Below are 15,085 nucleotides of genomic sequence, written 5' to 3'. Positions count from 1 at the left end.
TACAAAGATAGAGGGTTAAAATCTTGCCCATTTAAAATGAATGACTGCTTCAGCTAAAATAGATTTCTTAAATATATATATTTAAAAACATATCAATAACTGTGAGAAAGGCAGGCACTTTAATGGACAGCAAAATGCCACCGACGAGATGGCATGATCCCAAGCACTCAAAGCTTTTAGTATCTGTTGCACAAAATCCACAATGCTTCCCACGCTCACTTCCTGGCTATGAGTTCTTTTATTGTTAATGGAAATGAAACTGCATTACATAGTAGTTTTTGGAGCTTTACGTCTAAACTCAGCCTTTTGAAAGAGCAGCCCTGGATGTGATGCTGCCCATAAAACCCACTGCATGAAGACTTCCTATTTTAGTAAGTCACCTACAGAGACAACATTTACTGTAAGCTTCATCAGACACAGCATTATTTCAAAGAACCAGCAGGCCTCAGTTCTCAAGAGTCACACTGATAAAGGAACATACAGCCTCGGGCTCCCAGTTTAAACGTTAGATCTCCAGCTGTCACATTTTCTGGTCCTAAAGTGAAAGTAGTACATTTATAAATCACTACCTAGAACTTGTAAAAACAAATAAACAAACAAAAAATCCAGCCAAATGAACTTGAGGTATTTTGTGTTAAAAGAAGAAACTGCTTTTTTGTAACTTTCATTGGTTACCATGTCTATTCAGGGCAAAGAGGGCAGGCTGGCCTAGCGCCTCTACTACCCAGAGAACATCTTTTTAAGTAGGTATTATGATTAGGGGTAAGAAGATAACAAATAGAACTATAGCTTTAAAGAAAAGAGCCACAAATCTTTTTCATTTTTACTTAATTCTACTAGTGAACTCGTACACTGTGCAGAAATGTTTCCCAAATGGTTAGCAGTTAACAACAAGAGTAATTTCTCCTTGTGCTATGTTTCTTGAAGGGATTACTTATCAATATTAGTAGTATATTATTAAAAAATTAAATCTTGCTCAACAACACCAGTAATGTTATAGAACATGTTTACTGTTAATATGCAAAAACAGGTCTTATTTATATATTTATAAACATGTCTGTTTTAGGCAATGTTTGTTAAAATGTTTTCTAACGTGCAGGACGTGATCCACTAGTGAAGTGTGAAATAAATAAATACAAGGAGTCCTGACTAACATGTTTTAAAAATTTTTTTTTCAACGTTTTTATTTATTTTTGGGACAGAGAGAGACAGAGCATGAACGGGAGAGGGGCAGAGAGAGAGGGAGACACAGAATCGGAAACAGGCTCCAGTCTCCGAGCCATCAGCCCAGAGCCCGATGCGGGGCTCGAACTCACGGACCGCGAGATCGTGACCTGGCTGAAGTCGGACGCTTAACCGACTGCGCCACCCAGGCGCCCCCCAACATGTTTTTTAAAAAAAAAATAGTGTAAAATAAAAAATACAGTATACCACTCTTAGCATGGGTATTATTTCATTAAATGTCTGCTTCAGATATATATACATATTAAATTGTGTATGCAGTGGATCATAGCGTAATCGTTTTAGTGTGTCATGGTCAAAAAACAAAAGCCACTAATAAAAACCTGGGGGTACCTGGGTGGTTTAATTGGTGGAGTGAATTCAACCCAAAACGGTAATAAGATACCATGGGAGAAACCTAACCAAAGAGGTAAAAGACTTGTATTCTGAAAAGGGTAAAACACTTACGAAAAAAATTGATGACACAAAGAATTGGAAAGACATTCCATGCTCATGAACTGGAAGAACAAATACTGTTCAAGTGTCTATACTCCCCAAAGCAATCTACACGTTTAATGCAATCCCTATCATTTTTTTTTGGAGCATTTTTTGGAGAACTAGAACAATCAATCACAAAATTTGTATGGAACCACAAGAGATCCCAAATAGCTGAAACAACTTTGAAAAAGAAAAGCAAAGAAGCATCACAATTCTGGATTTCAAGTTACATTACAAAGCTATAGTTACCACACAGTATGTTACTAGCACAAAAATAGACACACAGATCAAAGAAACAGAACAGAAAACCCAAAAAGGGGACACAACTATCTGGTCAATTAATCTTCAACAAAGCTGGAAAGAATACCCAATGGGAAAAAAACAGTCTCTTCAACAAATGGTGCTGGGAAAACTGGACAGCTATATGCAGAAGAATGAAATTGGACCACTTTCTTTTCTTTTTTATTACTTAAAAAACATTTTAACATTTATTCATATTTGAGAGTGAGAGAGACAGAGCATGAGTGGGGGAGGGGCAGAGAGAGCAGGAGACACAGAATCAGAAGCAGGCTCCAGGCTCTGAGCTGCCAGCACAGAGCCCTACATGGGACTCAAACTCACGAACCTGTGAGATCATGACCTGAGCCGAAGTTGGACGTCCAACCAACTGAGCCACCCAGGCGCCCCTGGACCACTTTCTTATACCATACACATAAATAAATTCAAAATGGATGAAAGACCTAAATGTGAGACTTGTAACCATAAAAATCCTAGAGGAGAACATATAGGCAGTAACCTCTTTGACATGGGTCATAGTAAATTCTTTCTAGATGTGTCTTGGGAGGCAAGAACAAACTACTGGGACCTTCATCAAAATAAAATGTTTCTGCACAGTGAAGGAAACAATCAATAAAACTAAAAGGCAACCTATGGGACGGAAGAAGATATCTGCAAATGACTTATCTGATAAAGGTTTAATATCCAAAATCTATAAAGAACTTATCAAACTCAACACCCAAAAAAAAAAAAACTCAGTTAAGAAATGTGCAGAAGATGGGGTCCCTGGGTGGCTTAAGGGGTTAAGCATCTGATTCTTGATCTCAACTCAGGCCATGATCTCACAGTTCGTGAGTTCGAGTCCCATGTTGAGCTTTTCCCAGACAGTGTGGTACCTGCTTGGGATTCTATCTCTCTTTCTCTCTCCTCTCCATCTGTGACCCTCCCCTGCTTGTGCTTACTCTCGGGGGTTCTCTAATAAATAGACTTAAAAAAAAAAAAAAAAGAAAAAGAAATGGGCAGAAGATACGAATAGACATTTTTCCAAAGAAGACATACATGCTCAACATTGCACACCATCAGGTAAATGCAAATCAAAACTCCAATGAGGTGGTACCTCACACCTGTCAGAATGGCTAAAATCAACAATACAAGAAACAACCGGGGCTGGTGAGGATAGGGAAAAGGGAAACCCTCTTGCACTGTTGGTGGGAACGCAAACTGGTGCATCCACTCTGGAGAACAGTATGGAGGTTCCTCAAAAAGTTAAAAACAGGGGTGCCTGGATGGCTTAGCGAGTTAAGCATCTGACTCTTGATTTCAGTTCAGGTCATGATCTCACAATTGTAGAACCCATATTGGGCTCCACACCACACTCAGTATGGAGCCTGGTAAGATTCTCTCTCTCCTTCTGCCCGTCCTGTGCTCCCATGCACACTCTCTCTCTCTCAAAAAAAAAAAAAAAAAAAAAAAAAAAAGTTAAAAATAGAACTACCTTACAATCCAGCAATTGCACCACTAGGTTCTTAATCCAAACAATACAAAAATACTAATTCAAGGAAATATATGTACCCTGATGTTTAGAGCAGCATTATCTACCACAGCCAAATTATGGAAACAGCCCAAGTGTCCACTGACTGATGAATGGATAAAGATGTGGTATGTGTGTGTGCACACACATACAATGAATTATTACTCAACCATTAAAAAGGAATGAAATCTTGTCATTTGCAATGACACAGATGGAGCTAGAGAGTATTATGCTAAGTGAAATAAATCAGTCAGAGAAAGACAAGTACCATATTACTTCATTCATATGTGGGATTTAAGAAACAAATGAACAGGGGCGCCTGGGTGGCGCAGTCGGTTAAGCGTCCGACTTCAGCCAGGTCACGATCTCGCGGTCCGGGAGTTCGAGCCCCGCGTCGGGCTCTGGGCTGATGGCTCAGAGCCTGGAGCCTGTTTCCGATTCTGTGTCTCCCTCTCTCTCTGCCCCTCCCCCGTTCATGCTCTGTCTCTCTCTGTCCCAAAAATAAATAAACGTTGATAAAAAAAAAAATTTTAAAAAAAAGAAACAAATGAACAAATGGGGTAAAAAAGAGGGAGGCAAACCAAGAATCAAACTTTTTTTTTTTAATTTTAGAGAGACAGTGAGAGAGAGTGAGCATGACTGGGGAAGAGGACAAGAGGGGGAGAGAAAGAAAAGGAATGAGAATTTCAAGCAAGCTCCACACCCATTGTGGAATAGGGGCTTGACACAGGGCTCAATCCCATGACCCTGAGATCATGACCTAAGCTGAAATCAAGAGTTGGACACTCAACTGACAGAGCCACCCAAGTGTCCCCCCCCTCACTTTTTTTTTGGAAAGACTCTTAACTAGAGAACAAATTGTTGGTTACCAGAGGGGAGGTGGGTGGACAGGGATGGGTAAAATAGGTGATGAGGATTAAGGAGAGCACTTGCTGTGATGAGCACTGGGTATTTTATGGAAGTGTTTAAATCACTATATTGTAACCTGAAACTAATAATGCACTGTATGCTAACAAACTGGAATTTAAGTAAAAACTTTAAAAAAACATGCTCATGAAAAAAATTTTTAATCAAAACCTTCTGGAAAGCAGTTTCAATGATCTCAATTTGAGTCAGTGATTGGCCTAACTTCATTGACTTTTGATAGTAAGAAAAATGAGGGGTTCTCTAATGGCTCAAAGTCTGGAATAAGGCTTAGTAGGGTGACATAAAAGGGTGGGACGATATTTATAAATGGGATCAAAGAAAGACCCATATATCCCGTTTCAAGAAGGGGAGCCTATGAAGTACTTACAGAGGCCTCTGCTTTACTAAGCAAATGCGTAAAACTTTCTATATCAGAGTGGTGAGAAAAAAAAATTGGAATGAATCACTCCAGAAAGCATGATATTCTGCAGCTGAAAAATACAAAAGTACTTTATTTTTTGAATTTAATTATTATGTAAAGTTTTAAAATGATTACCCCATGTAACCTCATCCAATTTCAATAACTAAATTATTTTGAAGCAAATCCCAGGTATTATATTTTACTAAAAAATATTTCATTAAAGAGGCGCCTGGGTGGCTCAGTCAGTTAAGCATCCGATGTCAGCTCATGTCATGATCTCATGGTTCGTGAGTTCGAGCCCTGGGTCAGGATCTGTGCTGAAACCTCAGTGCCTGGAGCCTGCTTCAGATCCTGTGTCTGTCTGTCTTTCTCTCTGCCCCTCCCCCACTCATGCTCTGTCTCTCTCTCAAAAATAAACATTAAAAAAACTTTTTTATTAAAAAAATTTCATTATGAATCTCTAATAGATGTGAAGTACTTTTTCAGAACAGGCAGATGACTTGGTATTTGAAGACTTCTGCAATATAAATGTGGCAAATCCGAAGACCAAATGGAGATCCATGGACAAGGAGAAGGCTATACCAGTCAGACATTCAAGCCACTCAGGAAGAAAAGTCTACTTGGTCCTTTCAACAGTAAAAGGATTGAAAGTGAAAAAATACAACTATGAAAAGAGTTCAAAGTGGTTCTAGAAGCAAGTGATTCTAGAAAAACTAAAACCATGGATTGTCAATTATTTGAATTTGATCATCAGCTAAAACAGTGTAATATGTTATTAATATTTGTTCTTTTGTTGTTTGTGCTTTTGTTCTTAACTAGGAATCCACTGCCAAATCTGAGGGTGTGAAGATTTAGACTTATCGTATAAGAGATTTATAGTTTGGGCTCTTACATTTAGTTCTTTGATCCACTTTGGATTAATTTTTGAATATGGTATGAGGTCCAGGTTCAAATCAAATCCTTTGCATGTGAGTATCCAGTTGTCCTAAGAGCATTTATTGAAAAAATATAGTTCTCCATTGAATGGTCTTGGCATACTGGTCAAAAAGCAATGGATCACAGATGATTCTCAATCTATTATGTCTATTATAATGCCAGTACCACTGGCATCAGATCACTGTTGCTTTGTAGTAAGTTTTGAAATAAGAAAGTGTGAGTCATTCAACTTTATTCTTGTTTTTCAATACTGTTTTGGCTCTTCTGGGCACCTTGCAACTACATATGAATTTTACGATCAGCCCGTCAATTTCTACAAAGAACCCCAGCTAGAATTCTGACAGGGATTGTGTTAAATCTGTAGATCAGTTTGGGGAGTACTACCATCTTAACAATATTAAGTTTGATCCCTAAATATGAAGGTCTTTCCATGTATTTAGGTCTTTAATTTCTTTTAACATTTTATAGTTTTCAGAGTATAAATTTTACACTCATTTTGTTAAATTTATTCTATTTTGATAGTATTGTAAACAGAATTGTTTTCTTAACTTTGTTTTCAGGTTAAATATAGATGCTTTTGTTTAATAACAATTTGGACCTCTTCTCTCATGATCCATTCCCAGAAGGATATTATGTCTTTTAATTAGAAAAGACTGAGCCACCCAGGCACCCCAAGTATCAGTAATTTTTAATTCTGACCGAAGGGGCATGGGGATGTACATAAAAGTGCTCTCATAGCTCAGTTGTGAACAATATTTTCACAACCATACAACTATAAATGTAAAAAAACCCGGTGTGTGTGTGTGTGTGTGTGTGTGTGTGTGTGTGTGTGCTTTAGCCCCAGAGGGGGTGCACCATTCTTGGAGGTACTGTAATACCACGTTGATGCACAGAGTGAATGGGGCAAGCACCTATTCCATCTCCCTGCTCTAAAAAACATTTAACTTACTGTCCTTGGATACAGGACATATCAGATATTAAACTAATAAGAACAGATACTATACTTGATCTTAGCCAAGAGGCCAAAAAGTAACTGTGTAGAAAAATGGTTTAACAAAGTATATGATGTAAGTATAAAGGGAGAACATGGGGGAGTGACTGGGATGGTGTACACAAGAAAAATGAAAAACAATATTCAATAACACTTAAAAAAAGAAAGCATCTAGAGGTCATGGTTAAAAGAGTGGAAATGTTTGTCTGTAGAGATTAGGACTTTACTACCTATGCCATATGGTTATTTTCATTAAAATTATTATAGGGCACCTGGGTGGCTCAGTCGTTTAAGCATCTGACTTCAGCTCCGGACATGATCTCACAGTTGGTGAGTTCAAGACCCACATCAGATCCTCTGTCCCCCTCTATCTCTACCCCTCTCTCACACTATCTCAAAAACAGACAAACATTTAAAAAATTAAATTATAAAAGGGTGTTGGCTGACTGTCAGTAAAGCAAGCGACTCTTGATCTCAGAGTTGTGAGTTCAAGCCCCACACTGGGTATAGAGATTACTTTAAAAATAAAGTTAAAATAAAAAATTAAATTATAAAAAATAGATTATCTAGGGGCACCTGTGCAGCTCAGTCGGGTTGAGCATCTGACTTCAGCTCAGGTCATCATCTCACAGTTCATGAGTTCAAGCCCCACATCAGGCTCACTGCCATCAGCACAGAGTCTACTTCAGAGTCCACTTCAGATCCTGTCCCTCTCTCCCTGCCCCTCCCGTGCTTGTACTCTCTCAAAAATAAATAAAACACTAAATAAATAAGTAAGTAAGTAAGTATCTATAAGCATTCTCTTGCCCTAGTAACCCCAACTCAGGAAAAAACTGGATTAACCTAGACTTTTTGGAAAAGTACAAGTTCAGGCAGTTTTCTCCTTAGGATGCATGATGACATCATGTAAATATTGATTCTAAACTCTCCTCATAATAAATCCCAAATCATCTTTGCTTCATAGTACTGCTCACACAATTCCAGATGGCTTTTAGCAATCCTGGCAATTTCACCATTAAATTCTCCTGATAAACTAGCCAAGATACCAATGCATAATCCTGCAAGAATCTTATCTGTGACACTCTAAAATTACCATATTAATGTGATACAGACTGTGTGTCAGCAAATGTGGTTTAAGGGCTAAATGGGTGATGGGTACTAAGGATGGCACTTGCTTGATGAGCTCTGGGTATAATATATGCAATGAATCATTAAATTCTACTCAGGAAACCAATACTACAACTATATGTTAACTAAATTTAAATACAACTATATGTTAACTAAATTTAAAAAATGAAAAAATAAAAATAAATAAAACTTAAAAATAAATAAAGTGGTTGATTCCTACCAGTTTTTGATAGACCGTGCTGAGAGAAAAAAAAAAAAATTCTTCCTTAAGCTCTGTTAAAGTGCTTTAACAAACTCCTGGAGTTAAAACCAACAGAATGTAATTCTAAAAGAAATTTAAGCTATGATACTACTAGGAACAAGAATTTTATACTTATTTGTGATTTTTCAAGAAAGTTAAAACACATTATTTCTGGAATCAGAATTTTAATGTTTTTAAGTATTTATTTATTTTTGAGAGAGAAAGAGTGGAGGAGGGGCAGAGAGAGGGAGAGAGAGAGAATCCCAAGTAGGCTCCACACCTTCAGCAGAAGCCCTACTCAGGGCTCGAACGCACCAACCTAGAGATCACGACCTGAGACAAAACGAAGAGCCAGACACTTAACCGACTGAGCCACCCAAGCACCCCTGGAATCATAATTTTAAATTAAGTCCCTCCACAACATACTGTAGAAGCAAAACAAAGAATATAATCTATTATACAACTAAGTGGGAACATAAACATCCCTTAGCGAAGTATTTTGTCAGTTTTACAACTTACTTTTAAATGGTTCAAACACACACTCTGTCTCTCTCACACACACACACACACACACACTCTCTCTCTCTCTCTCACACACACACTCTCACACCAGTGTTCACAAACATATCTCCAAAGATATAAAGCATCTGGAAAAAACATTAACTGGTAAATTGAGGTAACAGTGTATTATGGATAATCGCCAACCTGGTTTTTTTTACTTTTTAGTAAAATTTTGAAAATCTTCTTCATACAAAGTTGGGAAAAATTAAAACAAAAGTTTAAACAATATGTGTATTATAGGGCACCCGGGGGGCTCAGTCAGTTAAGCATCCTACTCAGTTTCAGCTCAGGTCATGATCTCGCAGTTTCGTGAGTTCAACCCCTGCGATGGGCTCTGTGCACTGACAGAGGGAGCCTGCTTGGGATTCTCTCTCTGCCCCTCCCCCACTTGCGTTCTGTGTCTCTCAAATTAACTTAAAAAAAATTTTTTTAATCAAGAATATCTGTATTATGTGTACAAATTAAATGCTCACTATGTACCAACCACTGTCTTAAATGATTATATGCATTACCTGGACTTTATCTTCCCAACACATCTGTTAAATTAGGTATTATTTCTACTCTCATCTTATAGAGGAAAAAAATAAAACCTGGAAAGGCAATATTACTTCAGGACTCTTAAGAAAGAAAGTAATGACACAACTTCTAAACTTGTTTTAGTTTGTTCCATCCAAAGACCCTATAAATTTGCAAATATATAGGAAAACCTTAACAATGTTGTAAAAGCACCTTATAATCAGTGTTAATGTTTCATTGCTTGGCATGGTTTTTGGCTGATACAGACTTTGTTCTATTTGTTCAAATGATAAGATTTACTAGAAACTATGAATAAAAAAGTAACATTTGATTATACAATGCCTTCACTTTCATCTAGAGAATAAACACTTAAATTTTATCTTAAGCCTATATTCTTTCAGATGAATGATATTCAAAAAATTTTAACGGAGAATAGCATCTTGTAAATAAAATCTTACTGAAAACTTAATATATAGGTCACAGAATCCTGTCTCCTCACTCTTCCTTTCTCATTCCCTCACAGTGTAAAATAAAGGCTCTGAGACTTTGTGGGACACAATATGAAACCAAGTGCTTTAGAATCTGTAAACTGTTAATGATCACAACTGCCAAACACAGAACTTGCTGGTAAAAGCTGAAGTTACAAATTCCAATTTAAGTTCATTAGTGATAGGTAAGAAAACAACAATATGCAGAGAAGTTGTCATGTACACCCTACTTTAGACACAGAAGTAAGTATCTTATTTTAGAAGTCAGGGAGGAGTGTGTCAAAGGATAAGCTGCTACCCTTAGCCAATTTACCTTCTGTGCTAACATACTTTAGCGATTTCATCAGATAACAAAGACGAAAAAGAGCAAAGAAAATTCAATTCTTTATGCTTCCGTTTTTTTATTTGCAAGTAAAAAGATTTTCTAACAATGTTCTATTTCACAAGGGTAATATGAAGATTATTAAAATTATATGCAAGATTGTAGAGTCTCAGGGGTCTGCCATAAATATAAGTACATACCCGTTAGAATGTAAAAGAAATATCATCTCCTTATTCTTGCAACTAAAGAAAAACAAGCCATTATTACTAGACTACATTAAATGTAGACAACATTTTCTTAATTGTGGAGGAACAGAATCATTTACATTTTAATGTTTACATGATTCTTTCCAGACCAGGTTCAGCAGAATACTCAAAACTTCAAAAAAAAAAAAAAAGTCCTCAAATTAGCCTCCATGTTTCTCATTTAATAAAAAACAACTTGCAGATCTGTGTCTACTCCATCATGTCCTCCTAGCTTTTATTCACAATCATTCTTCATCAATCTTCCTTTCTTGAATCTTCAAAATTCCCTTATCTACTAAGGCAATCAATGTACACATATAAGACTCCATAGAAATAATCTTTCCATTGAGAAGCAGACAAAGGCCACAAAGAAGTAACTCTTAAAAGAAGAAGTATAAATCAACGTGTGAAGATGTTTAACTTGGGGCATGTGGCTGGCTCAGTTGGTAGAGCATGCAACTCTTGATCTTGGGGTTGTGAGTTAGAGTCCCATGTTAGGGATGGAGTTTACTTAAAAAAGATATTTAATTTTACCCATGAACCTATACACATTTAACAAGATACCATTTTCCCTTATCAGACTACCATAGATGAAAATATTTTCAATAATTTAGTTCAAGGTTTTTGAAGGGGTAGAGAAAGAACCATTTAAGCACACACATGCACAGAGAGGCAGAAAGTAAAGAGAAACCACCTTTCTAGGAGGCAAATTTATAATATGTAATAAAATTGAAAGTATGTATATCCCTTGACTCAGAGTGTACACTTCCAGGATTTATCCTAAGAAAATAATCAGCCAAGTTTGTACTATGAAGATGGGATGTACTACAAGCATCTACAAGGATGTTCAGTATAGTATTATTTATAATATGAAAAAACACAATTTATACATATATATATATTGACTAAATAAATTACTGAATTAACTAGGCATTAAAAATGAATGATCTATTTTTTAAATTAGAAGTTCCTGCTATATTAAGTGATAAAAGCAGGTTTATAGTACAGTTTGACTGTATTTCCTTTTAAAAAAAATTTTTTTTTTAATGTTTATTTTTGAGAGACAGAGTGCAAGCGGGGAAGGGGCAGAGAGAGTGCGAGACACAGAATCGGAGGCAGGTCCCAGGCTCCAAGCCATCAGCAAAGAGCCAGACGTGGGGCTTGAGCCCACGAGCCCTGAGATCATGACCTGAGCTGAAGTCGGATGCTTCAACGACTGAGCCACCCCAGGCACCTCTTGACTGCATTTCTAAAATATGTCCTGATATACATTTTTAAATTCTAAAAAATTAAATTAATTAAATGAAATTAGTGGTTATCTTTGAGAAACGTGTCAAGAAAAATTAGAAAACTTTGGCAAGAGACATGTTATTTTCTCTTTAAAAATTTTCCTTTAAAAATTTTTTTTTGGGGCGCCTGGGGGCTCAGTTGGTTGAGTGTCCGACTTTGGTTCAGGTCATGATCTCACAGCTTGTCAGATCACAGCTTTCTCACAGCTTTCACATTTACTTGGTCTCTCCAAGCTGGCAAACTCAGCGGTATTGGAAACCTTCCCCTCACATAACTGGTTGGTCAAATCTGGCCTACAGCCTACTTCTGAAATTTTTCCCTCATTCATCTCTTCCTCTCAATCTCACTGTCATTTGCAGAGCTAAGAGCTAAGGCAGTCCCACCCATTTCTGACTTAGACTCTAAAGGCAAACAACCATTTCTTAAGTACCCATTAAACATTTCTTAAGTACACATTATATGCCATAAACAGTAAAAAGGAGCTAAGAATATAAAGATTAATGAAGCAAAGTACTACCATCAAGCTCATCCGGAGGCAGAGAGATGCAGCAAGATAATACAATGTGACAAGTACTACAATAGAGCAAAATCCACAAGATGTCAATCTCTTTCTTATCTGATCTAATCTTAAAACTACCTGAATTATCTTTCTAGAATACAAACCAGATCCGTCACTCTTCTGTGGTAAAGTCCTTGGTGAGTCTACTCCACTGCCTACAGGATAAAGTCCAAATGTTTTAATACCATCCAAACACTTCACAGTCTGGTCCCAACCCACTTAATGGTACTTATTACTTCTCTTTTACTTCACATCCAATAACTCAGTCATGTACAACTAGTTGCTGCTGATAATATTTTGTGCTCCTAATACTGGAGAGCGCTGCTTCCTTGTGCCCACCAGCGGAAATCCTATCCTACTATCAAATAATACTTCCTCTCTGAAACCTTTATTAACCTCTGCCAATGTAGTTTTTATACAATCTATTGAAATACTTATCACTTCATATTTGTTTTTCTTTCTACTGCTAAACTGTGAGACAGATTTTTTTGAAAGTGTTTTTTAAGCTTATTTATTTTATTATTTTTTTAATGTTTATTTATTTTTGAGAGAGAGAGAGACAGAGCGTGAGCAGGGGAGGGGCAGAGAGGGAGACACAGAATCCAAAGCAGGCTCCAGGCTCCGAGTGGTCTGCACAGAGCTGGATGTGGAGCTTGAACCCATGAACCGTGAGATCTTGACCTGAGCTGAAGTCAGACACTTAACCAACTGAGCCACCCAGGTGCCCCTATTTATTTTTGAGAGAGAGAGAGAGAGAGAGAGAGAGAGAGAGAGAGAGAAGGGAAGGGGCAGAAAGAAAGAGGAGGAAAGAGAGAATCACAAGCAGGCTGCACACTGTCAGTGCAGAGCCCAAGGCTGGGCTCAAACTCACAAATCTTGAGATCATGACCTCAGGCAAAATCAAGAGTTACACGCTCAACCAACTGAGCCATCCAGGCACCCTATGAAACTGAGATTCTTAAGGACAGAAACTAATTTTGTTATGCTACCTTACCCAAAGTCTAGAAAGACAGTAATTACTCAAGAAATGTTTGTTAAATGGATGATGGGTGGAAACAGATTTGCAGAGAACAAAAATGTACTAATCATTACATTATTTTTTTTCTCTATCTAGAATTCTAGAGTTCTACCTAAATCCAGTGGTACTAAGGCTACTACCTACCATCACCCCCACATACCAGGAGCCTGAAGAAGGTCATGTTTTTTCCTCTCTTCCTATTCATCTGGCTATCTATCCATCCCACAAATTAACAACAGTAATACATAAAGAATCCCCACCCTACAAGGGGCTTATATTCAACTAAGGAGAGACAATTAACAGGTAAACAAATACAAATAAATCATATCAGGTATTCATCCATGTGATGAATAAAATAGTTTGATAGGATAGAATACGGCTAGGAGAGAAATATGCCATTTTAAATGAGGCTGGGGAGAAATCACTGAAGGTTTCTCTGAGAAGGTAACAAAAGTTGAAGCCTAAAGGATAAGGAGCAACCACCTGAGCAAAATTTGGGGGCAGAATTCTGTAGCAGAAGGAACTCTAAGTGAAAAACTCTGAAGCAGAAATGCATTTGGCTGCTTGAGGGGCCAGAGACAGTATGGCTAGAGAAAGAAATGAATTTGGAGAAGAAAGCATGGCCTTGTAGGTGGTAGCCTTGGTGAAGGCCCATCTGCACCTGCCTTGAATTTGGAATTTCCTAGTTTACATCTTCTGTTTGTCACACAACCTCCTACTTACTAATGTCACAGCAAAAGCGCAATGGAAGGGAGTATATAGCATACCCATCCTGTTGTTAGGAAGATGTCAAACGATTCTGGAAGTACCTTTTCTCATTTCTATTGATTAAAATATTCCTAGATACAATGTCCTGACAATATGGCCCCAGAGCTAATGAAAACCTGGTAAGCACATAAGACTAAAATCACTTCAAAAGAAAGAAAAGCCTTTCCACTGACTACAAGGCAAGCCAAAATGAGAACTACCAAAATTATCCTAAATTCATGGAAGGAAATAAAACAGAACACTCTACTACTCCGAAATACACATGGGCTACAAATTTATCCTTTTAATTCAGTAAGTGTTTCTAATCCCATGTAAACTTAAAGATCGTATAATACAAATCCAGACTTAAGTAATTAGACAGATTTCTAGTTTTCATTGACTACAGTTTTTCTTCACCTTTAGAGAAATAAAACAATTTTGTGACCTTTGGAGAATGCAAGAATTTATATGCATCATAAACTGCCTCTCAGCAGTAATTCCATGGATGTTCATGTCACAATCTATTTAATTCCAACTTACTACTGTGATGTTAGAGCAAAGTCAATCCATTACATAAATGAATATTCAAGAAACTAGGTTCTAAAACAACTCAGTAGTTGCTAGGAATTCAAACAGTGTGAAATTACACATCTTACTCCTATTCTCAGCAGCATCTGCTGGCTTTGCTAACCCGACCACCACTAAATATAAAGAGCCTTCCATTACATTAGTCAGGTCTTAAAATTCCAGGCTGCTGGCCTTCCACTGGTAAAAATAAATTCACTGTCAGCATTCTTAAATTCAATTCTGCACCCAGTGATCTGTGGCTAGTGTACTGACTCTTTCCTGAATCTATGGGGGATTAGACACAAGATTATTTTTCCTTCTTCTTTTGCAGATTAGTATTAGAGTTAGCAAACAATAATTATCTTATGCTCCCACACTTCTGTTCCCCCAAGGGCTACAGTCCCTTACAATAGGTCTTCATATTAATCCATACCCAAAACGGCTACAGAGAAAAGCAAATACTTTAGCCTAAAAGGCAACCTCTTCACATTCTCCACACTGATGTCCAACTTCATGTATTTATATCTTTCATTTTCTCTTCCTAATTCGCTCAGGGAGAGCCATAGAAAAGTTTCTATGTACCTATTGTATCTTCTTCTCAATTTCTGCTTTATTCTGTTGTT

General features: G+C 37.3%; 1 protein-coding gene and 1 non-coding gene across 16 annotated transcripts in view; both read right to left on the bottom strand.

Moving 5' to 3' along the window:
- CSNK1G1 (casein kinase 1 gamma 1) overlaps positions 1 to 15,085 on the bottom strand; it is a 160,591-nt gene that overhangs the window by 89,741 nt on the left and 55,765 nt on the right. The gene's annotated exons all lie outside the window — the stretch shown is intronic.
- Positions 6,634 to 6,823, bottom strand: LOC125169308 (U2 spliceosomal RNA). The gene has a single exon (XR_007153620.1). It is a non-coding gene; the product is annotated as a U2 spliceosomal RNA (small nuclear RNA).

Source organism: Prionailurus viverrinus, chromosome B3, assembly GCF_022837055.1.
Source record: "Prionailurus viverrinus isolate Anna chromosome B3, UM_Priviv_1.0, whole genome shotgun sequence".
Classification (NCBI taxonomy): domain Eukaryota; kingdom Metazoa; phylum Chordata; class Mammalia; order Carnivora; family Felidae; genus Prionailurus; species Prionailurus viverrinus.
Note: the sequence above shows the minus strand (reverse complement) of the source record. Positions and strands in the feature narration are given on the sequence as shown.